The 23,144-nt window shown below is 39.0% G+C and overlaps 2 protein-coding genes across 7 annotated transcripts in view; one reads left to right on the top strand and one right to left on the bottom strand.

Annotated features, from left to right (window-relative positions):
- Positions 1 to 8,263, bottom strand: part of LOC117195368 (filamin A-interacting protein 1-like) — a 50,674-nt gene extending 42,411 nt beyond the window's left edge. For 2 of the 3 annotated variants that reach the window (XM_049710035.1, XM_004272613.4), the window contains exon 1: positions 8,106 to 8,263. The gene's annotated coding sequence lies outside the window, so the exon portion shown is untranslated. Of the gene's footprint in view, positions 1 to 1,100; positions 2,630 to 8,105 lie in introns of those variants that run through there. The other variant, XM_033433318.2, reaches the window with a different exon arrangement.
- Positions 1 to 23,144, top strand: part of CMSS1 (cms1 ribosomal small subunit homolog) — a 382,810-nt gene that overhangs the window by 48,945 nt on the left and 310,721 nt on the right. The gene's annotated exons all lie outside the window — the stretch shown is intronic.

The raw sequence follows: 23,144 nt of genomic DNA, 5'->3' as shown, positions 1-23,144 counted from the left end.
GAGTGTCTGCTGTGGGTCTGGCATTGTGCCAACTGCTTTATCATCACTTTTAATCTTCACTTTAAGGATTGAAATAACTATGGAAGTCCAGGTTGTTCTAAAGGCCAAATAATGGAGTTTAAAATCAGACTTTGGGTGTTCTGATGCTGGATCAAGCCTTCTTTCTCTTTTTACCTCATATTCCCTTTTCACAGTAGACTTCCAAGGGATAAATCTGCCATCATTTTTTGGAATGCTACATTTACATTTCACTTTCCATCTTTTCCATGAATGTTCCCTAACTTGTCTAACCCTGGCTGGTTCCCCTTTCTGAGTTCCCACAGCCCTTACAGTTCTGTGACACAAATACTCTGTATTGTTTTATACCACTTTCTAATTTGTTATATTAGTTTTGCTCTTGAACTAACTATAAGCTCCTTAAAGAATCTGATACCTCTGTATCCTCCACATGGGTCTGAAATTGGTATATACTTGATGACCAAATGATTTGAGAGGTGAGAAGACCCATTTCTTAGGGGAATATAACTCCCTCTTAGTCTGAATGATGCCTACAGTTCTCAGAATTTAATTATTATGAGAGCTGAAGAAGGAGAAGTAGAGTTTTGTTCCTCCTGTTCTTGTCACTTTGGAGGAGGGAGAACCACTCAGTGAAGTGAATTCACTTGGAGACAAATTTAAATAAGTCCAGATGGGGGTAAACTAGCCAGAGAATCTTAACTTTGCCTGTGATTCTTTGCATCTTTGTTCAGCCCAGTGAATTTTATGAGACTGTAAGAAGACTCTCGTGAGGCGTAATGTTAGGGGAGATGAGTAGAACCCCAGTCATTTAACAAAGTTGTTCTCATCTTTATCTAAAAGACCTCAGTCTGCCCCATATAGGCAGTTGTATGAAAGCCTGAAGGATAATACTGAACCTCAAACATAATGTGTTTCTTTTAATAAAAAGAGTGTTTAACTCTCTTGATAAAAAATGAATTATTTTTAAAGAATAGATAATCTTCTCATTTGCAGCAAAGGATTACTTTATACAGAACTCCACAGAGTGATTCACCTCCTCTGCCATTCCCAATTAACTGACAAGCCAAGGCTAAGGGACTTACACAGCATCTCACTGCAGGCCATTTGTCTTCAGCAAGAAGGAACTTTCTCATGCTCTCCCCAAGCTCTTAGGCTAAGCAGCTCCATCCTTTTCTTCAAATGTAACAGCAGCAGTCACTTAAGTCTTGTCAGACCAAATGTGATGAATATTTTACATTCCTCTTATAATTTCTGCTCAGAGATTTGTTTTTGTTTTGATTCACTTAAAAGAGAATTTTAAAAAGAGAGAGAAAATTTAGTTCACCTTTAAACTTTTGTTCCAAGACTGGTGGGCCATGAGATATGATAAATCTGGCAGATTTACTCCTGTCAGAGTCGCCCATCTTGAAGGTCTGAGCTCATCTTTTTTTTTTTTTTTCTGAGCTCATCTTTGCGGCTGCTCTTGGTAGGATGATTTGGATTTTCTCACAGGCTCAAGGGCTATAGTTATGTGAATTTTGCCTCTGGCTTAAGAGTGGACTTTTTCCTCACATTCTTCCCATTTTCTTTAGCTGACTTGTCTCTCTAATGATAGGATCAGTAGCTTATATTTTTATATAGTCTTTGACTCTACGTGATCAGAGTTCCCTCAGGGGTTACTGTGCACTATTCTATCCTTACCCAGTATTGAGAGATACTTACAGTGGATGACATTGTTCCCATTTTTTAGGTTAATGGAAGCCAAGGCTATAGGAGGCTTACGCAGAGAATGGATGGCAGAGCCAAGAAGAGTAGAACTTGATTTACGAACCATTATTCTTACTCTTTAGTCTTAGCATTGAGGTAACACTATTTGTCCATATCAATTTAGTGTCAGTAGTAAACAAGCTTGGAGACTGACTACATTTGTGTTGTATTTTTTTTTTTTGCGGTACGCGGGCCTCTCACTGTTGTGGCCTCTCCCGTTGTGGAGCAACAGGCTCCGGACGCGCAGGCTCCGCGGCCATGGCTCACGGGCGCAGCCGCTCTGCGGCATGTGGGATCTTCCTGGACCGGGGCACGAACCCGTGTCCCCTGCATCGGCAGGCGGACTCTCAACCACTGTGCCACCAAGGAAGCCCATGTGTTATATATTTTTTTAAAAACAGTCCCACATTGTTTATCTTTATTTTTATGTACAGCTGACCTGTATTATGTATATTGCTTTATCAGTTCATTAAAAAAGAGCCCGAACAGGACAGTGATCAATGATTGGAACCACTGTGCAAGAGCTGCTGATGATCTTAGCCCTTGTCATCAACAAGGTGTTGATGACTAACATAGGTGTAGCTATGTTAGTGACATGGTGTGGTGTGTGGAGAACTTAGTTGCTGGGCTTGTTGTCCTGCCTTGTACTTATAGCACAGTGTCTGGTAGACACTCAGTAAATGTTTGGTGCTGATGAGGAGTTACAAGCCCTAGGCTGGTTTCACAGGTTGACACTGGCGTTACCTAACTTTGAAACTATAGAAAAATTATTCCTTTTCTGTAAAACCTAGCAGATGAATTGACTACCCACAGAAACTTTGGAATCAAAATATATACTTGGGGGCTTCCCTGGTGGTGCAGTGGTTGAGAGTCTGCCTGCCGACGCAGGGGACACGGGTTCGTGCCCCGGTCCGGGACGATCCCACATGCCACGGAACGGCTGGGCCCGTGAGCCATGGCTGCTGAGCCTGCGCGTCCAGAGCTTGTGCTCCGCAATGGGAGAGGCCACAGCAGTGAGAGGCCGGCGTACCGCAAAAAAAAAAAAAATATATATATATATATATGTGTGTATATATATATATATATATATACACACACACACACATACATACATACTTGGGAAAGGGCAATCTGCTAACTTCTAGTTATTGCAAGGACAAACTGTTTGGACCCCATGAGTGCAATTCCCAGGCGTTCAGCTGAGGCACAGAAATTAGGGAAAAACAGAAGAATACCCTTCATTAAGGACAAAAACACTGCACTCTGTTCTTTCATATTTGGCTTCCCATCCATTTCTTGCCCCAGGGCAATTCACCTGGTACTCTTTCACCATCTTTATTCTCATTATTTTGGGAGGACATTAAAGTGAGGTAGATGGAGGTGGGTAGACAGAGAAGCATCTGACTTGAGGTCTGCCTACACAACACATACTGTATAGTAAAAGCAGATTTCACTGCCTCGACTTCATCTGAGCCTAATTCGTTTTCTGGTTTTTGTGTTTTATATGTCAATTCTATGTAGTTACTTCAAATAGTGGCAGAGACTTGTTTTGAGCTCCTGAACAAAATCTAGAAGAAGGGGCCCTTCCTAACCCACTGTTTCCAGAAATACTCTTTTCTTACCAAATAAGAAGCTTCCAGGGTATAATTTATTCATATATTTATCCAATACCCTTCTTGGCCTGGTGACATACCTACTAACTATAGCTAGGTGTTTTTCCAGGTGCTAGGGATAAAGTTGGTAGCAAAACTGACCTTCAAGGAGTTTACAGTCCAGTAGACAGACGATAAACAAGCAGTTAATGTATAATTTAATGTCATGTAGCAATGCATGGTATGAAGGAAAGTAAAGCAGGTAAGTATCTCCAGGAGCTTATAGCCCACAGTGACTTCCTGTAAAGTTTTTGGGAGGGTTTTTTTTGTTTTTTTGGTTTTTTTTTTTGTTTTTTACATGGGCCTCTCACTGTTGTGGCCTCTCCCGTTGCGGAGCACAGGCTCCGGACACGCAGGCTCAGCGGCCATGGCTCACGGGCCCAGCCGCTCTGTGGCATGTGGGATCCTCCCGGACCGGGGCACGAACCCGTGTCCCCTGCATCGGCAGGCGGACTCCCAACCACTGCGCCACCAGGGAAGCACAGGGAGGGTTGTTTTAAAGGCACTGATTCACTGAGTTTTGAAAGGGAACCTACTAGCTGGGGAGGTCTAGGGAATGCAGAATGCTTGTAGTTGGAAGACGCTACGAAGAGGTCACTTGTCAAGTTAGTGGATCAGACGTAAATGGCTTTAACTATAACTGTAGAGCATACACTCTTTGCAGGGCACCTCTCAGCTTTTAGGCAGAGAGTGAGCTTTGCCATCCAGAGGACCTTTAAGTACATTTATTATTTGTTTTCTTTGTCCTCCCTTTATCACCTCCCTTCCATTGTAGCCTGGTTGAACTGTATTGATTTTCACCTCCCTCCTTTCCCTTTGTCTTCTTACTGCTTGTACTTATTAACAAGAACTTTGAACCTTTCTACTTTCTTTTTTTTTTAATGGGTTTTATATCCAAATTAACACCTACAGTACCAAGGCTTCTTCTGGGGCTTCTGTTCTCATCTCTTCCTACCATTAATTTAAGGAGAAACCAAAGGCTATAGCCCAAGAATGCAGGGGGCCCTGGCTCTGCCTCTGAGTAGCTCTGTGTCTCTGAGGTAAGTCATACTGTAGACATCAGTTTCTTCTGCAGGGTGAGGCATTTGGATCAGATGGCCTCCAAGGCCTCTTCCAGCTATAAAGTTCTGTGGACATTTCCTGTCAGGTCTGTGTCAGTGTGTGTGTACACTCTCTGGGGCCTGGGGCATCCCACTGTCCATAAAGAACTTACCAAGGCACTTCTCAAACTCACATCTGTGGGACTGAGTGTTTGCTATTCTGACAAAATATACACTCTTACTGATAATGACTGTGCTCTAGGCTAGAATCAGTAGTTACCATAAACAGAAACAAGGTGTTTGCACTTCTACCTGTCCCAATGATAGCTACACTTACCTACTTACTCTTGCACATACCTCCTCATCCATCCCCCCTCACACAAATGTATCATTTCCAAAGCTAGTCATTAAAAAAGTATAATTGTATCTTTAAGAGTTAATCTTATTTTGGAACCAGTAGGGCATAGGAATGTGAGGATGGTCAGACTGGAGAAAAAATGCTGCTAATGTTTTACCCTCTGTTCTTGGGCTCCGAATGAAAACTGCTGCTGTCCTATCTAATCTGCTAAATTAGAATCTCATGGAACAAGCATGAAAAGGGAGTCCTTCTCCCATATCTGAAAAAGAACCAAGCAACTTTCCTTGGAGAGCCTTCCCACTTTTACTTGCCCAGCTTTCCCAGTCGGAGGTAATGTTAATGCAGAAGGCGGCCAGGGAGAGAAAATCTCAACTCTGTTTTTAAGAAGAGGAATATAGGAGGTTTTAGAACTGTGTTGGTGATGATCTGCTAGGAATTAGTGTACCTCACACTCGAAGTAGAAACTGACTGGCCAGAGGAATTTCTAAGATTCTTTGCAGCACACATTAAACATAAGTGATTGAGTTGGTGGCCCTAGTGATGGCAAAGGCAGCCATAGAAATACTTCTTTGAAAGTTTGTGATGCTTGCTGAATATGCAGAGTCTCTTCATCTTTAAATCCTTATTTAAACAATTTACAGAAACTAAATCAGTTTATATTGAAGCTAAATTCACAGTCAAATGCAAATTAACTAAACTCTAAAAATCATTTAAAATTAATGATATGCCCAAGAGGATAAGGTGTGTTAGATTTTTCAAAGATAATGACTGGCTGTGTGGGTAACAGATCTCAGTTCTTGAAGCAGGTTGAGACCAATATTGCTTTACATCCTTTGATTATTACTTTACAATATCCAGTCTTTTATAAACAGTTCTCTTCCTGCCCCGCTTCCTTTTTCCCTTTAACAGGAGGCTGTATTTTTTTTTCTCTATTCACCTTGTAAAAGCATTCACTTTGCCCTGAAGCACTAGATATAGACAGAACATGACCTAAGAACAATTAATGGAATTTTGCTCTTCTCCCCCATTTTCACTTTCTTTACCTCAAAATCCATTTATTATCAAAGGCACTTTTTTGGAGGGGAAGAGGTAGCAGAGAACCCTAAAGCAAAGTTCATAGCATTTTGAGAAGGCAGATTAATGGGAATTGCAAGTGGACTTGAAAATTGAGAAGCTCTAAGCTTACTTGTATTTTCATATTGATTGTTACTATAGACTCCATCACAACATTAGGAAAATATCACAAAAATACTAGGGCTTAATGGGTAAGGTTAATCACCATAGAAAGGTAAATGAATTTATTAATTATAAAATTAATATGTGCTTTATCTGGAGATGTAAAAATTCACATTCATTCAATCCAAAACATTTTTTCCATCATGTAAGTTATCCCAAGCACTAAGAAATGCTCACTAAGAGAGGCCACTGTGAGGTAATGTATCCACGATAAATCTTTTTTAACTTTCAATTTTAAAAGGGGTTTTAATGGGTGATTGTTCTTTGAACTACACTTTAAAGTTAATAAATGGAAAAAAGTGTGGACTGTTGAAGTGTGTCACTTAAAATTTTGTTTTAAAATTGATGCTTGCCTGTTTTACAAAAATAAAATGCAGACTCTGGGAAACAGCTGTTAGGGCTTTGATAGAGGTTATGATTTTCAACAGTTGAGCTATAGTTTATGGTACAGATGGTACTTTGGGTATAGCTGAAACAATAATTGATGGTTTCTATTTCCCTCCTCCTCTATTAGATTCAAAAGACTGGAATACCTTTTTCCCTAGATAGGAATTTTTTCAGTTTCCAATTACAGCCTATATCAAATAAACAACTTTTCTATTGCATATTCTGTACTTCTCCACAGTAACCTGGGTGTTGCCCCCTCTTCTCATTATGGTAGGCTTCCCTATATTTGAAATAATAGTTTTGAGGAAATGCTACTTCTCAGTACTAACCTGCAGTTTATAAAGCCTATCTTCAGGCCAAGTAACATATAATTTTTCTTTTAGAATACTAAAACCAAAGCCTTGCATTGCTTCAAACAAAATTAGCAAATAAAACTCCTGTGAAGCAAAAATGGCAGGCACTAATGTCATATACTTTAAAAAACTCAACCACAGGAATTACTAGAAATACAGATATATCCCGAATTTTGAGCAGGTAAAAAACTATGTTTCAAATGATAAGTAAAACATAGGGACTATTTTAAAAGGGAAATAATTCTTTCACACATTTTTTTTCTTAAGTTTGTTTTACAACATATGTTCAGACCAAATAAAGTTTGAGTGATAAATTATTTTTTCATCTCCTATTCCAGGGTTTTAAATTTGACATAGCATATTTTGTTTTTAATTCCTCTGCTGATTTTTATTCTGAAAAGTAAAGTAAAATACGTAGATTTTCGGCATCTGCCAATGGTTCAATTATCATACTATAAGGGTTCGTTTATAGCAATAGTCTATCCAGGGTTTAGATGTAACGAATTATGGATCAAAACTCCACTGATTAACAAAATTCTTCTATAGGCTTTACCTTTTAAATTAGTATTTCTACATAATAAGCTATTGTCTAACATGTTACTATAGAGGAACTAGGTTTATCTTTAATTTGCATTGCAGTTTGTCATTTACCCACTGACTGGAGTTGAATTAAAAAGTTAGAACTCAAAACTGTGAGTTACTTTCTTGTACTAATTAACATTTGCTTTTAAGACAGAACAGCGTTTGTAGGATTTTTTGAAGCTTAAAAAGTGCTTTACTTTTTAAGTTAGATTCATCCTAATTACAAGATGTATTCCTAACAGGGGTTTTCTAGTTTTTTATATGAAGATTTACAAAAGAGGGAGGGCATTGCGGGGGGGGGGGGACAAATCCACTACCTTGTGGTAGTGTTTCGCACTGTGCTCTTATAAGACTTAAAGCAGTTTGAGCCCTAGGAGAGGTAAGATCAGGAGATAGAGTTGTTGTAGTACAATATACTCTCCCCACCCTTTCCCCAAAGATTTCTCAATACAGGCAGGATACCATGTATAGCTTACTTGGAAGGCGTCTGTAATATATAGGCATCCCTCACCTCTCTACATTTAAAATTAAATCCCAAATCTGTTTTCTCTTTCGGAGAAAACTTTTCAGGTTTTGTGTGAGTTGGGAAAGGTTTTGAACCTAGAGTTCATTGGACGCGCTTTTCGAAACCTGTCCAGTTCGTGATGCTGATAACTTTAAAAGCCACCTACAGACTGCCTAGCTCTCAGACAGCAATCCCCTTGCTGGAGCTGAGCGGCTCTCCCGGGCTTACCTGAGTCGCCTGCGCTGGGGCCGGGCGGGGGCCGGGCGGGGGCCGCAGTCTCGCGGCGCTGCGAGCGGGCTGTGCGCGCTCCAGGAGTCGCCCGAACAATGCGAGCGGGGCGCCGAGCGCGCCCGGCCTATGGGCGTTACGTCACTGCGCTGCCTTATAAGGCGCTCCGCGTGTGCGGCGCGGGCGGCGGGGGCGCCGGTGACAGCCAGATCCGCGGCGGCGGCGCTGCATCGCGCCCCGGCTCCGCCGACGCTCGGACCGTGTGAACGCACAGTCGGTCCCGGCTCCCCGCGGAGGGGAATGGGCAGCGGGCCGGGGACGCTGGCGCCCTCCTGCCGGGCTAATCGAGTCATTGGGGGTCAGGGTTGATCCGCTTGTAACTTTTCTCCCTCTGGGGCTCTAAAGCTTCTGTTATTGCTTGGGATTCTTAAATACACATCATGTTATTCTTATTTATACTTTAGTAAATACGTTTTTGTTACATTTGTTTTTTGGTTGCTGGGGAAGAAGGCGGCAGAGGGAAGCCAGAAGTCTCAGTCTCTTTTTTTTTGGAGACATCTCCGGGAGTGATTTAGACTTCAAACCTTCTCTTTCCTCTTTGTAAAGAGTAGGGGTCCTCAGAGGATAGTATTTTATTTCCTGATGATGTAACTACCAAACAATTCTTCAAGTGGTGATGGGAAGGCCAGATGAAATCTTATTTTTTCAGTGTTTTTCCTGAGAGAACCTCCTTGTTCCTCATTTCTGCATGCCTGTGTTTTAACGAAAGTAGTTAAAACTAATCAGTTTATATGGCAGGGAAAATATTTATTAAAGAAATTTAATGTTTTGTGCAGTACTTTCAAGACAAAGTATAAAAATAGAACTTTAGAATCAGTTTTAATTCATCTGTTCTTTTCTACCAGCACACAAAATAAAACAAAATAAAGACCTGAGAAGAAAAAAGAAACTGACGAAATATGACTGAATTAAGCCTGTTACCCTTTACTAGGGGGCAGATTTACTTGTATAAATACTTTTTTTTGTAAATGAGAATTAGCCTCCTAATTGCTTTGCACAGCAATAAGAGAAGTAATCTCTAAAGTCCTAGCCAACTATATGAATCTGCTAAGTAAATTAGAGACGTGGCTGCCTCATTTGTGAGTTTCAAATAAACTGAGTAGTTTAAATAACTTGAGTCTATTTAATTTTTAAAATTACATTAAAATAGGATTGCTTCCTATTATAATGTACATGTCTGTAGAATTATTGTTTCCATATGTTTTGTCAAACAGAAATAATGAAAATAGTCTGCCTGTTCTTTTCTTTAGTGTAGAGTAGAGAAAGACTGGTTGCAGAGAATTTATAGTTAGCAAAAATGGCATGGCGAAAAGATGCAGGGCACAAAAATAAACATGTATCATCTTTAATAAACTGTGGGCTCACTTTAACAGTTCTTCTAGATCACTCTACCTGTCTACTGAGATGCGTATTAAACTAACCCCTGCTTTTTGTATATACTGTTTTAAGAGAAGTGAATGATTATACTCTTCAGCTGAACTTAAGTTTTAATATTTGATTTGCAGTTTCGTATTAACATTTTAGTTGTTGGTTGGTTAAATACACTTATGAAGTGTATTTAAATATTTTTAGTCTCCTATGCTTGCCTTGTACTGATTAAATATCCTTTGAGATTTTTATACTAGCTTTGATTTATTACAAGTGAGATAAAATGACTGTTATGAAAGTTGCATGAAGCATAAACACCTGAATCTCAGCTCCAAACTGGTAACATAAAGCACCTCTACCCAAAGCTAGCATTTTTGTAACTTGTTCTGCCTCCTTTCCCCTCTGATGGATACAGAGGCTTCCTAACATTTGACACTACCGTTTATTTCTTTCTTATACTTTTGTACTCATGCTTTGCACTTATGTTCATGCTTTTGACTTCCCAGTTTCCCTGTAAAATATGTCAGTATTATTTCCTCCTTTTCTTTAGGTGAAGTAACTGAAGACTAGAGAAGTTAAATGGCTAAAAGACTTGTCTAGGGTTCTCGAAGCAAGAGAAAAGAAGATTAGTACTCCTACTTCCGAGTTCCTTGCCTGTGCTCTTAACTCGCTGAAGCACTGGCCTCTGAAACAGCTATGACTCAGCGTTCCAGCTGAGGTCATGGTATGTGGCCACTCTCTTCAGGAATCAATAATAACTCTCATTTGTTGAGCTTTTAGTTCATACCAGTCACTGTGCTTAATGCTCTACATGCACTCCATCATTTAATCTGCATAACACATTTTGAGGTGGTTTTATCCATACTTTTCAGATGATGAAACACATTTGGAAGGGTAAAATTGCTTGACCAAGGTCACACTGCTGGTAAAGTAATGAAAGCAAAAAATTGAACCAGTGTTATTATATATACAGCCTTAGTCTTGTCTTCTGTTAAGGATTTGCTCAGAATCTCTCAGAGGTGTTGCTAGTAAAGAAATATTCTGATTTAACTGAGAAGTTTGTGTCTTTATTTTTCAGACTGATGTTGAACTAGGAGAACTAAAACTCACACTCTTCGTAGGCCACACACCAGAGCCACCCTGACTGTGTGCCGAATAACCCTAGGGAGTGTTGTTTACATTGGAGACATTGTGGATTTGTATATTTACTAAGATAGTTTTCTTGAGGATGTTGGCAACATGTTCTAATAAAGATAGAATATTATAAAAATTTTCCAACAGATGAAAGTCAAAGGTCTTGAATAAGCGGAATCTTTATCTAACTGACACAAGGGCACCCTGGGTCTTGTATTGAACACTCCAGCCAGCCATTGGCATTGTGCTCCACTGGCCACATGAGTAGATTTTTATCTGCTTTCCTTTTCCTATCAACATTCTCTTTGCAATGCATTTTTTGTTCTCTTAGCTTCTGACATATATTTATTATGAAAAGAATAGAGTTATGACCATTGTGCCTCAGTCTTGGCTGAAAAAGTTTTACTTCCCTTTTTACTGAAAATTTTACTATCCAGTTGCTATATGACTCTTCTCATTTTATAATCAGGAATATCCTACAAATAAGTATACCTGCAAATAAAAGTCCTTTCTACAACTAGTAAGCTGAATTTATGATCTAAATCAGCAACAGTTTTAAGTTATCATTTGGAAATGGCACAAAGGAATTTTTCTACCAAGCTAATTGCTTTCTAATGCAGAAGAAGGGTTTGTAGGTGACAAGGCTGGAAACTAGGATGTATCCATTTGATTGAATGGTATGAGGTCTCTTTTGTTAGATAGCCCAAAACAGTTGAATATCAGCAGTTTCCCATGGTTTAAGCTATTGCCAGGAGGTTATTACAATGGCCACAGCAACCAATGTTAGTAGTAGTGTCCACAATTATTTAACTGTTTTAAAATAACATTAATGTGTTACTAAGCATGTCAGAGCCAGTTTCTCTTTGTGAAGTGACTGCTCTTATTTTCTTTCTTGTCCTGTCTCCCTGCCTCTGTTTCTTCTTGTGACTGGTAAAGTCTTTTGGTCATCTGAATAAGTGCCAGAGAAGCAGCATAATTAGCTGAACCTTTTCTAGAGCCGCCCACAATTTTTACTATTGGTTCTTTCATCAGGTAAGTGGCAGTGTGCACTGCTCTCTGGAAGCTCTGCTGCAAGCTTTGGGATGGTAACACTCAATTGGCATGTGACATGTTTGCTCCTTTGCCTCTAAAAGAGTATATGTGGAAACACTATAACATGCAAAGAAAAACAGCAATTCTTATTATGGGCGTGGTGCTGTTATGAGAAGCTGAACAGAGAGGGGATATAGATCCAGGATGGCATGGGGAGAGGCAGAATGCTGTGGTCCTTCATTGCATCAGCCAGTAGTTGGATTGGCCAGAGTGTGAGCCTTTGGTGCTAAGATATTCCTCCTGACAGAACATTCTAACATCTCATGCACAGACTTCTTGAAAAATGGCTTTGCCTCTGAGCATTGGGCAAGCCTGCTGTAGATGTGGAACTGATCACTTCTCTGCTTCTACACAATTTTGGAGGAAGACTAAAGAGACTGAGCACCACAGGTGGGCAACTGTGGAACATAGAACCAAAAGGAAAGTCTGAGGGTGAAAGCAGCTTCTCTCCATGCCAGGGACAATCAGTTTTCTAACCTACCTCTTCCTTTCACTCTTCTTTCTGTTCCCCAGGTGATATCTGCCTCGCTCTGTACACATAAATGCCTGCATGAAATATACCACATCCCCAGGCAGCACAGCACTTACACTGTGCACCGAGAGCTTAACCAGCAGTTAATGGGCTGTAGTGAATTTGAATTTACATACAGACTGTCTCACTCTTACCTGCAGCCCAGATCTCCTGTCCCAGGCCTCCATAGTCCTTGACGTTTCCAGAGGCTCCTCAACTATTCCTATTCTTACTTTAGCAGACTTTGATTTTATAAAGGTACCAATCCCCTTGAGAGTTAACTTGGGCTGATAGCAACAGTGTCAGTGGTAATGTTAGGGAATGGGAAGCCCTTTATTAACATTAAAATGAATGCTATTTTGTGGCTTTAAAAATTAACTTAAAAATAGTTCAGTGCCCATGTCATAATTTGGAAAATGCAGAAAAGTCAAAAAGACATTTTACAACTAGTTCTACCACATGAATACTGCCAACTATTAACAATTCCATGTACTGTGTTTCCTTTTGGTCTTTTTCTAAGCATTTGTAAAGCATAATTGTTTTCATACTTTGGGCCATAATTGTGTATTGTTTCTTTTTACCTTTTTATATTAATGTTCCTGGCTTTTCTATAGCTATCGGGTCATTTAAAAGCATATATTTGCATATTTCCCTAGAAATGGTGGTCATAAAGCCAACCACTGACATCACCATGGTTTTTCTTTAACAAATGAAACAAGGAAGTCCATATTTAATGGAGACTTTTCTGTTGATCAGAGACCTCCTATTCTTGGTTTACGTGGGATGCTATGAGTTGACTATGGGACTCTAGTGAGCATGCCAGTAGGTGAGCAGAATGACTTGGGGAGAATGAAGGATTGATAATATGACATCACCATAAGATTATTAAATGAGAAGCAGGAAAAGCCTGCTATTTAGGTCCAGTCCATTTGCTTATTTATTCCTGCAAACATTTTGTGTTTCCTTGGTAACTAATAATAGTTTTGTGAAATTGTTGAACTCACAAGTATTGCTGCAAGAGTAAAAAAAAAATCCTTGAATCACAGAAATTAGATGGAAGAGACCTATTAGGTCATCTTCTTTGTCCCTTGCCAGTACAGATTGTTCTTAATACTTTGTTCAATCCATTTTTTTAAAGGGACCTTGTAAACTAGTTGGTATTCCATGTCTTTTTTAAGTAATGCGTTTTAAAAGAAACTACTCTGACAGCTTTTTCTGTATAGTTGTGGAGCTTGATTTCAGGCTAAATATAAAGGAGGAAGACCTATGGGTTCAAAGTACAATTGGGGACTTCCGTGGTGGCGCAGTGGTTAAGAATCCACCTGCCAATGCAGTCGACACGGGTTTGATCCCTGGTCTGGGAAGATCCCACAAGCTGCAGAGCAACTAAGCCCATGCGCCACAACTACTGAGTCTGCGCTCTAGAGCCCGCGAGCCACAACTGCTGAAGCCCATGTGCCTAGAGCCCGTGCTCTGCAACAAGAGAAGCCACAGCAATGAGAAGCCCGCGCACCACAACAAAGAGTAGCCCCCGCTCACCTCCACTAGAGAAAGCCTGCGCGCAGTGACAAAGACCCAACGCAGCCAAAAATAAAATAAATAAAGTACAATTGAACAGGTTTTTTTAGTTGGAAGTCATTGGGACAGTTTAGGATGTTATTGGAATAGTTGGCCAACTAAGGGTGAAACAGATGGGTGAGTTGAATTTATGTTTTCTTTTATCATTGGAAACTCAAATATAACAATGCATGAGGATAAACTGTTAATCATATAAACTCATTGAAATGGATCTAGAAGGCCTAAGGAAATAAAGCATTTAGGAAGTAAAAAAAAAAAAAGTGAGAGTAAAATGGTTCATTCTAAGGTTATTTTTATGAAAGAGACATTTTATGCTCTTCCCTCCTGTCCCTGATTCTGCTTTGTCCATTATTTATAGTTGATTATTACTTGATGTGAAGGTGGCTTCTAGTTGTAAAATCCTTTCCCTCAGTCAGGCAACTTTTTCAAAACCCCAGAAAGACAGAATAAAACTATCTCACAGAGCAGTCAGTGATGGTTTTATAGACTAAATGCTTCACTTCCCTACATTATGGCTAAAGATGTCTCCACTGGGAAAAATGACGAACAAATTAAGAAATAAGAAATGTGCTTTGAGTTTTATTACGAAGGATAATCATTTTATAAAATCACATTTTATAGTGTAAAAGGCCTTAAAAAACATCTACACTCCTTATTACCACTCTTTGTTCTCCCTTTTTAAGTAGATGAGATAGTTGGATCTTGGAGAGGTTAAAAGGACTTGCCCCAAGGTCAAACAGTAAATTGCTGATCCAGCCACTATGTTTTATGGGTCTGCATGTCTCTGCTGGGAAACTTGAAAAATCAAAAATGGCTAATTAAGCAATGTGATTAGAACTGTCAAAAAGAATGTGTCTGAAATCCTAATTAATATTAGTGTAATGTACCTAGGTTTATACTAACCACGGAACTAATTTGGAACATTAATGAGCAAGTTATCCACTTTATGGATTAAAAATGCAATATTTTTGTTGCATTTCTTTTATTTATTTTTAAAAATTTATCTTTTTTTTTTTTTTTTTTTTTTGGCTGCGTTGGGTCTTAGTTGCTATGCGCGGGCTTTCATTTTAGTTGCAGTGAGCTGGGGCTACTCTTTGTTGCGGTGCGCAGGCCTCTCATTAAGGTGGCTTCTCTTGTTGCAGAGTACGGGCTCTAGGTGTGCGAGCTTCAGTAGTTGTGGCACATGGGCTCAGTAGTTGTGGCTTGCAGGTTCTAGAGCACAGGCTCAGTAGTTGTGGTGCACAGGCTTAGTTGCTCCGTGGCATATGGGATCTTCCTGGACCAGGGCTCAAACCCATGTCCCCTGCATTGGCAGGTGGATTCTTAACCACTGCAACACCAGGGAAGCCCTGTTGCATTTCTTTTAAATTAAAGATCTGGTAATCAACTCAAGCCACCAAGGTTGGTAATGGGTTGACAACTCTGGTCAAAAATTTAATGGAGAGATCTGAGCTTTTAATATTAATTCTGTCACTTAACAACATTGTCTTGCATGCTTGCCAATTGGTTATTCTGTATATGAGAAATCCTTTTATAATTTATGCCACTAGGCATCCAATTTACATCATAAAATACAGGTTCAGGTTCGGGAGGGAGGTCAAAAGTCTTGTGTTCACCCTTAAATTGAAATATCTCTCCAGTGAGAAATTCACCGTTCTTCTGGGAGTTGGTACATACACAGTCAAGTTGTCATTAGTCAGAGCTGAAGAGCTCCAGTGATTTGTTACTTCCTCAACAAGTCCATTCCATTCCGAACTAAAAATTGGCTTCCTCTGACTTCCACTGACATTCCTGATCTTTCTGTGGAGCCATACTGAACAAATACATTGCTTTGACATGACAGTTTTTTAAATATTTGAAGATCCTCAATCATCAGGTGTTCCTATTTGATATAATTTCAGTCCTTTCACACCCTGTGTCTAATGGTTTGGTGCTCAGAATGAACAAGTTACTTCCGAGTATAGTTACTTCCCCTTTATAGACTTATAGACTCTCTGTGTATGTGTGTGTGTGAGTGTGTGTGTAAACCTTAATTTTTCTTAGCATTTTAGGCAACCACATCAAACTACTGTGTCATTGAGCTTACTGATCACCAGCCTCCTAATGAACAACCACACACCTAAGTATTTTCATCATGCACTGCTCCCGTGATAAGCTGGGTTAATCACTTCTATCCTATGTTGGTTTAGTTTATATTATATCTTTGTTATAATAACAACAATAATATATAACACATTTATTGTTTAATGGATGCCGTGAACTGTATGCTTTACATATAATATCAACTTTGATCCACATAATGACCCTGTGGGATAGATAACTGAGGAACAGAGAGGTGAAGTAACCTGTGAAAGATCACAGAGGAAGTGAAGAGTGGCACCAGGGTTTGAATTGCAGACTGACTTCAGCAACCTCTGGTAGAAATCACACTCAGTGTCTTGTAGTAAAATTTGGTCTTGGGGGTAAACAGTACTAAGCCTGGAGTCATAGAACTTTGTATCTCTCCTATCTGCCACCTACTTCATTATGCTTGCACCGTGGGATAGTAGAGTGAGAATGGATCTTGGAGATCACCTGGTCAGCTTCCCTCATCTTATAACTGAAACTGAAACTCAGGCTGTGCAGTAGCCTGTTCAGGGACACACAGATGGGGCAGAGCTCAGGCCAGTGTGTGATGCCTTTTCTGCTGCAGAACTCTGAAGTGTTTCTGCTTTGTACAGTTTCTTCTCTCTCTTTTCTCTTCTCCTCCCTCCCTTCCCTCTTCTCTTTCCTCCTTCTTGTCTTCTCTCCTTCTCTAATTATTTACGTCACTATAAGCATCAAAACAACAGTAACAGTAATAGAAATCATATTGAAAGGATCACTTAAAAATCCTACCATACTGTGTTTTAAACTGTTTTCATTTATTGCCAGCTTCTGAATCTGTATGTTCTTTAATCTTTTCAGATTATGACATAGATTTAAGAATCCTATCAAATATCTTCTTAAAATCCCTCTGACTTAAGTTTCATGGTTCAAAGAAGATTTAAGAAGTGGGAAGGGAAGGGAAAAGAATTGCTGTCATTTATTGAGAGCCTAATATGTGGTGATTATTCCGCCCAGCCCTCTACCTTGATCTTTCAAACCTCCTTCCCTCTCTGTGAGATTCTATATGAGGACAAGCACAATGCCCTGCACATAGTGGGCATTCCACAAACCTGCTGAATGAGGAAATGACTGCAAAGAAGTGCTTTGGATCCAGCAAGAAAAAGAGATGATGATCATGTACACACTACTCCCACTCATTGACTGTTAGCTTTTGGTCCATTTTATGTGCCATTTATTTCATATCCATGGAGGCAAGTATGTGTGCAGGATAGTGTGTGCAGGATATTTGCAGTGATAGATTTTGGCCTTGTACTTTTAAATCAACATGATACTGATTAAGTCTTGATGTGGAAACTATTCTTTCTTCCATTTAATCAAGTTTCTGTAATTTCCTTGATCACAAATATTATTTGCTAGGGAAATTTCCCCATGGGGGTGTATTTAATCGTGCAAGTAGGGAAAAGTCTGTCATGATAGTGCTCTGACAGCCTGAGGACTTGAGGAGTAAAAACTGCAGGGGCAGAGTTTCTTCCTAACACTTGCCTCTTGGCAAAACATAACTTAAAATAGAGCTGGTTTCTTTTTAAATATAGTCAGTTCTAATGAAGACTGATCCAGTTTAGTTCTGAAACACATAGAATCAATTTTCAGTTACCATGAATAGCTCCTGCCCTAGTGATGCCAGAATGTCCATGTTCCAGCTCACTTATTCACACTGAGAATCTGGAGAGTCGTCACTGGTGTCGACTCTGAGTGACCTCAAATTTGGACTCTGAGATTTATCTCCAAGTGCTGATATACTCTGATAAGATTGACAGAAATGATAAGTTTATAATAAGATTGCTTATTTGTCTCATTACTAGTCTATGCCACTTAGAGTATTCTATAAATTAATTTTCAAAACCTATGAATAGCTCAATTATATTTCATTACCTTATCTTTCAATACAAAAATTCAAAGTTCTTTGCTAAATGCAAGTATTTAAAATTAGCACGGGACTTCCCTGGTGGTGCAGTGGTTAAGAATCCGCCTGCCAATGCAGGAGACACGGGTTTGATCCCTGGTCCAGGAAGAAGATCCCACATGCCACGGAGCAACTAAGCCCGTGCGCCACAACTACTGAGCCTGTGCTCTAGAGCCTGCGAGCCACAACTACTGAGCCTGTGCACCACAACTACTAAAGCCTGCACACCTAGAGCCCATGCTCCGGAACAAGAGAAGCCACCTCAATGAGAAGCCCACATACCGCAATGAAGAGTAGCCCCTGCTTACCGCAACTAGAGAAAGCCCACGTGCAGCAACGAAAACCCAATGCAAAGATAAAATAAATAAATAAATAAATGATTTTTAAAATAAAAAAATAAAATTAGCATGAGTTCATGAACTTACATTGGCATTTCATTTCCTCTTTCTAGTATATCAGTAGACTCAAAATATGAAAATGGCTGAGGTGTTGCCTCACCTCTGATAGGTGCTGACTGACTTTTGGTTAAAATTAGACTCTTTCCATCCATCCATCCATCCTCTAACTATGGCTGTTGTTTGCTGAAACCTTGTGGAACGTATGTCTAACTCTCTTCCTCTTTCTTCCCTCCTTTTTGCTCATAACCGCACATACACTACATGCTACACAAGTACACATTCAGGCTTTTATGTATGCTCACTAACAACTACAAGGGGAAATGAACAATAATAAAATTCAAATTTTTAGATCAGGAATGGAAATCTACTTCCCAAAGGCTATATGTGTTCTCTTTTTGTCCAGTCATTGTGACCTTCAACAACTAATAGCACTTTTTGTGAATGAGGATTATCATCAGTCATTTATGCCAATATGTTAGTAGCAAGATGGATGGGAGGGGGGTTGGCAGCTGATGCATGGCTTTCGCATGTACAACATTGAAGAATTTGTATGCTCCTGATGGGATGAAAGGGCCTGTGTTCTCCAATTAGGTAGTGCCAGTGAGAAAATATGATGAAAAATCTTGAAAAAAATTAACCTTTGTTCATGATACTTGCTCACTGGAATGGAATTGAGCGAATGAAAAAGGTATTACATTTTCCCTTCTAAATTGAAGGATGTGGGATATCAAAGGGAATACTGTTGGGGGGGGGCTCTTGTGATGACTTATAGGCATAAAGAAGTTAGGCCTAGTCTGCATCGGCCATGTTCTTTTAAGAAGCACTCAACATATATTTGTTGAGCACCTTCTGTGAGTACTTATCACTGTGCTAAGTTCATGGTGACGGGGGTAGAGAGTATAAAGCATGACCCTGCCTAGATTTTGATGGGTAGATAGAAGAAACAAATAAACAAAAGCCAAAAACCAATTAATATGAAATTGGGATGCTGAGTTTGGTGAAGTAAGAATTTTTACAAAAGTATCAGTTAGACTTAGAAATATCTGGGTGGTCTTCATAACAGAAGATAAGGTTCATCTGGACCTTGAAGGGTGAGTATGTAATTCCAGGAAGGAGAATGGCAGAGCAAAGGGACCCTGGATTGACTGTAGTCACTGACTGGCTCTTGTTGAGCAGTATGGGGCCCCTGCAGACAGTTGTACAAGTGGTATACATTGCAGCCCTGGAGGAGAGAGTGGTCGCAAAGGGTGGGGCCAGACTATAAATGGGTCTTAAAATTCAAGCAGTAAGGGTTTTAACTTAATGTAGACAGTAGGATGCCATTGGCAGCTTTTGAGCAGTTGAGTAACATACTGAAAGCAGTTTTAAGTGGCTTTGTTGGAAAGTTTCTTTTCAGTTGCATATTGAGCTGCAATATCCATAAAATAGAATTAGGAATCCTCCAGCCTCGTTATACATTCGTATGTTAATGCTTCTTTTAGGTATAATCCTTGGACAAGTGAGGGTGTGGAGTAGCCTCTAATGAAAAGTTTTAAAGGTCTTTTCTGAGAATCAAAATAAAATAGATGTATAATGTTTTACTTAAGCAGGAGAATTTCTTTTAGCTTTATTAAAAGAATGGTTCTCTTGAGCCATTTACTTGATAAGTAATTATGATTTATCAAAGCTTCTCCTCAGAGAAAAAGTTGGTAGCTGGGTAAAGATCTCCCAAGGCTGCTCATATCAGACACACAAACTCTGAATATGAATGAATGACTTGCCGAATGAATTGGTTTGTTTGTTCGTTTTGATAATGTCCTTTGCAGAGGTACCTGTTTGATCCATTACTGACACTGGAGGAGGTTCTTTATGTTTTAGGTTCACCTTCTTAAGTACTTAGCTATCAGCAATTTTATTTACTGATTGTGGAAGGTAAAGTTGAGAAGAGAATCTTCTCAGAATGCTTTTTGTTGAGACAGACACTTTTATCTTCACTTTTCAGCTTCCAGGGAAAAGAAATTCTGTGATTGTCTTCATTGGGTCAGTTCTGAGATTTCATAAATTTCAGTACAAAAAATAGCTTTGCTAAGGACTTTAGTTTGTTTCTTTTTTCCCCGTGGTTTTATTGGGCTTTGATCCCTCTCTTTGGCTCATGAGTTATTTAAAGTTGTGCTTCTTAATTTTTAAGCATATATTTGGGGCAGGAGGGAGAGATCTTTTTGTCACTGATTACGTTATAGTCAGAAAATATGGTCAGTTGTTATCTGCCTTTCGAAGTTTGTTATGATTTGCTTTATGGTCCCACTGTGTTTAGTTTTTGTACAAGTTCCCTATCTGCTTAAAGAGAATGTATATTCTGTAGCAGTTAAGAACATCATCCTCACTACAAATAAACCTTGCTTATTATATTGTTAAAATCTTCTGTAACCTTGCTGAGTTTTGTCTGCTTGATTTATTAATGACTTAAGAGGTGTGTTAGACTCTTCCGCTGTGGTGGTGGATTAGTCTGTCCTTGTGTTTCTGTCAATTCTTGCTATAGTTATTAGAGACCATATTTTTATGTGCATGTAAGTTCAAACTATTCCTAGAAAATGGAATCTTTTCACATTATATAGTGACTCTTTATAGACGCTTTCCACCTTAAGGTCCCTTTTGTCTCGTATTAACATAGTTGTATAACCTTTCTTTTGGTTAGTGGTTGCTTGATGATGTCTCTTTTCCAAACTTTTACTTTCAGTTTTGCTATATTCTTAAGTTTGAGTCACTTATGAACAACATACAGTTGGGAATTATTATTATTGTTAGAACTGTTTTAATCCAGTCTGACAATCTTTGTCTTTTAATGTATTTAGTCTATGTTACAGTGATTATTGATGTATTTGGTTTTACTTTTGTCAACTTATTTGATGGTTCTGTTTTTTACCACCTTTTTTGCTGTTGTTTTATCTCATTTCTTGGCTTCTTTTGGATTTTATTTTTATTCATTTTCACCCTCTCTACTTTGGAAGTCATATACTATTTCTATTCTATTAGGAATTAATTAGCCTATACATTCTACCTCACAAGTTAAATTCTCAAAGTCTAAAGCTAATCACAATTTTAATCCTCCAAAAACTTTAAGGACTTCAGAACACTTTAAGCATACCCTCCCAATTTTTATATTACTGTTGAAATATACTTTAGTTCTTTTTTTAAATTCCAAGATATTATCATTACCTATTATTGTTCTTTTAGTCAGTGTTGGTTTAGATGTACCAACATATTTACCACTTTCTTTGCTCATCATTCCTTCTTTTATTCCATATTTCCATCTGGGATCACTTTCCTTCAATCTAAATACATACTTTTGAAGTTCCTTTAGTGGAAGTGTGTTTTTTGCACACTCTCTCTTTTTATTTATTTGAACATGTCTATATTTTACCCTTGTTCTTAGGAAGATTTTTACAGTGCATAGACTTCTAGGTTGACACCATTTCTGTCAGGACATTGAGAGTAATATTCCACTGACTTTTGGCTTCCCATGTTAATGTTGAAAAGTCAATCATCAGTCTAATTGTCATTCCTTTTCTCTCTGGCTGCTTTTGTGATTTTTCCTTTGTCTTCTGATATTCTGCCATTTCATTATGATATTCTTAAGTATAGAGTTCTTTATTTTATATTTTCTGGGCTTCATTAAGTTTCCTGTATGTGTGAATTGGTTTCTTTCCTCACTTCTAGAAAATTCTCAATGTTAAATCCTCAAATATGGCTTCTGAATAATTTTTTGTCTCCTTACCTTTTAAAACTTAGACACATGTTAGACCTTCTTACTCTGTTCTTCATATCCTTCAACTATTCTTTCGCTTGTTCCGTCTCTAGCTCTTCAGGCTGCATTTTATTATTTCTTCAGATTTTTCTTCCAGTTCACTAATTCTCATTGCTGATCTACAGTTATAGTTTTTCATTTCCAATTTTTTTTTTTTTTTTTTTTTTTTTTTTTTTTTTTCTGTGGTTCGCGGGCCTCTCACTGTTGTGGCCTCTCCCGTTGCGGAGCACAGGCTCCGGACGCACAGGCTCAGCGGCCATGGCTCACGGGCCCAGCCACTCCACGGCATGTGGGATCTTCCCGGACCAGGGCACGAACTCTTGTCCCCTGCATCGGCAGGCGGACTCTCAACCACTGCGCCACCAGGGAAGCCCTCCAATTTTTTTCTTTCCTAATTTGTTTGGCCTTTTATAGTCTGTTACTCTTTTAACTAGAAATTTCAATCCCCTTTTTTATCTTTCATATATTAAGTATGTTTTACACACTGTCTGATAATTTAAATATCTGATGTCTTTATCAACAGTTCTGATTCTGATTTCTCCGGCTTTCAATCATTATGCATTATTTTCTAGTGTGTTTTGGATTTTTTTAAATATGAACTCATACATCTTAGACTTTATATGTGGGAATTCTTTGAACCCTGGGTTGAAGGTGGCTTCCTCTAGAGAGGATTTTTTTTTTTTTTGCCAGGTGCCAGGGAGTATTGTCAGCCCAGAATATCTAGGCTTTTTATTTTTTGTTTTTGGACCACCCAGGTAGTGTGAATTTGGGCTGCAAATTCTCATGTTGGGTAGCTTGTTATTATAAATTCTCAGTGGAGTTTATTTCTTCCCTTTCTCCCAATGCCACAGTTCAAGGAAAGTAGTTTTCCTTATCGTTCCTGGAGGTTGGTTTTGTTTCTTAGTCACCTTTAACACTGATGGTTTAGATGTTTGTAATCCTAACTTTATGTGGGGTAGGGAGGACCCTGGACTTTGTCCTCTGTGCCCTATGGTGCCATAAAAACTAAAATTAAGTTCACAGCATTCAAAAAATGCTCTCAACGCAAAAGCCGGCTTGGGTT

Source organism: Orcinus orca, chromosome 5, assembly GCF_937001465.1.
Source record: "Orcinus orca chromosome 5, mOrcOrc1.1, whole genome shotgun sequence".
NCBI lineage: Eukaryota > Metazoa > Chordata > Mammalia > Artiodactyla > Delphinidae > Orcinus > Orcinus orca.
This window is presented reverse-complemented; position numbering and strand designations above follow the sequence as displayed.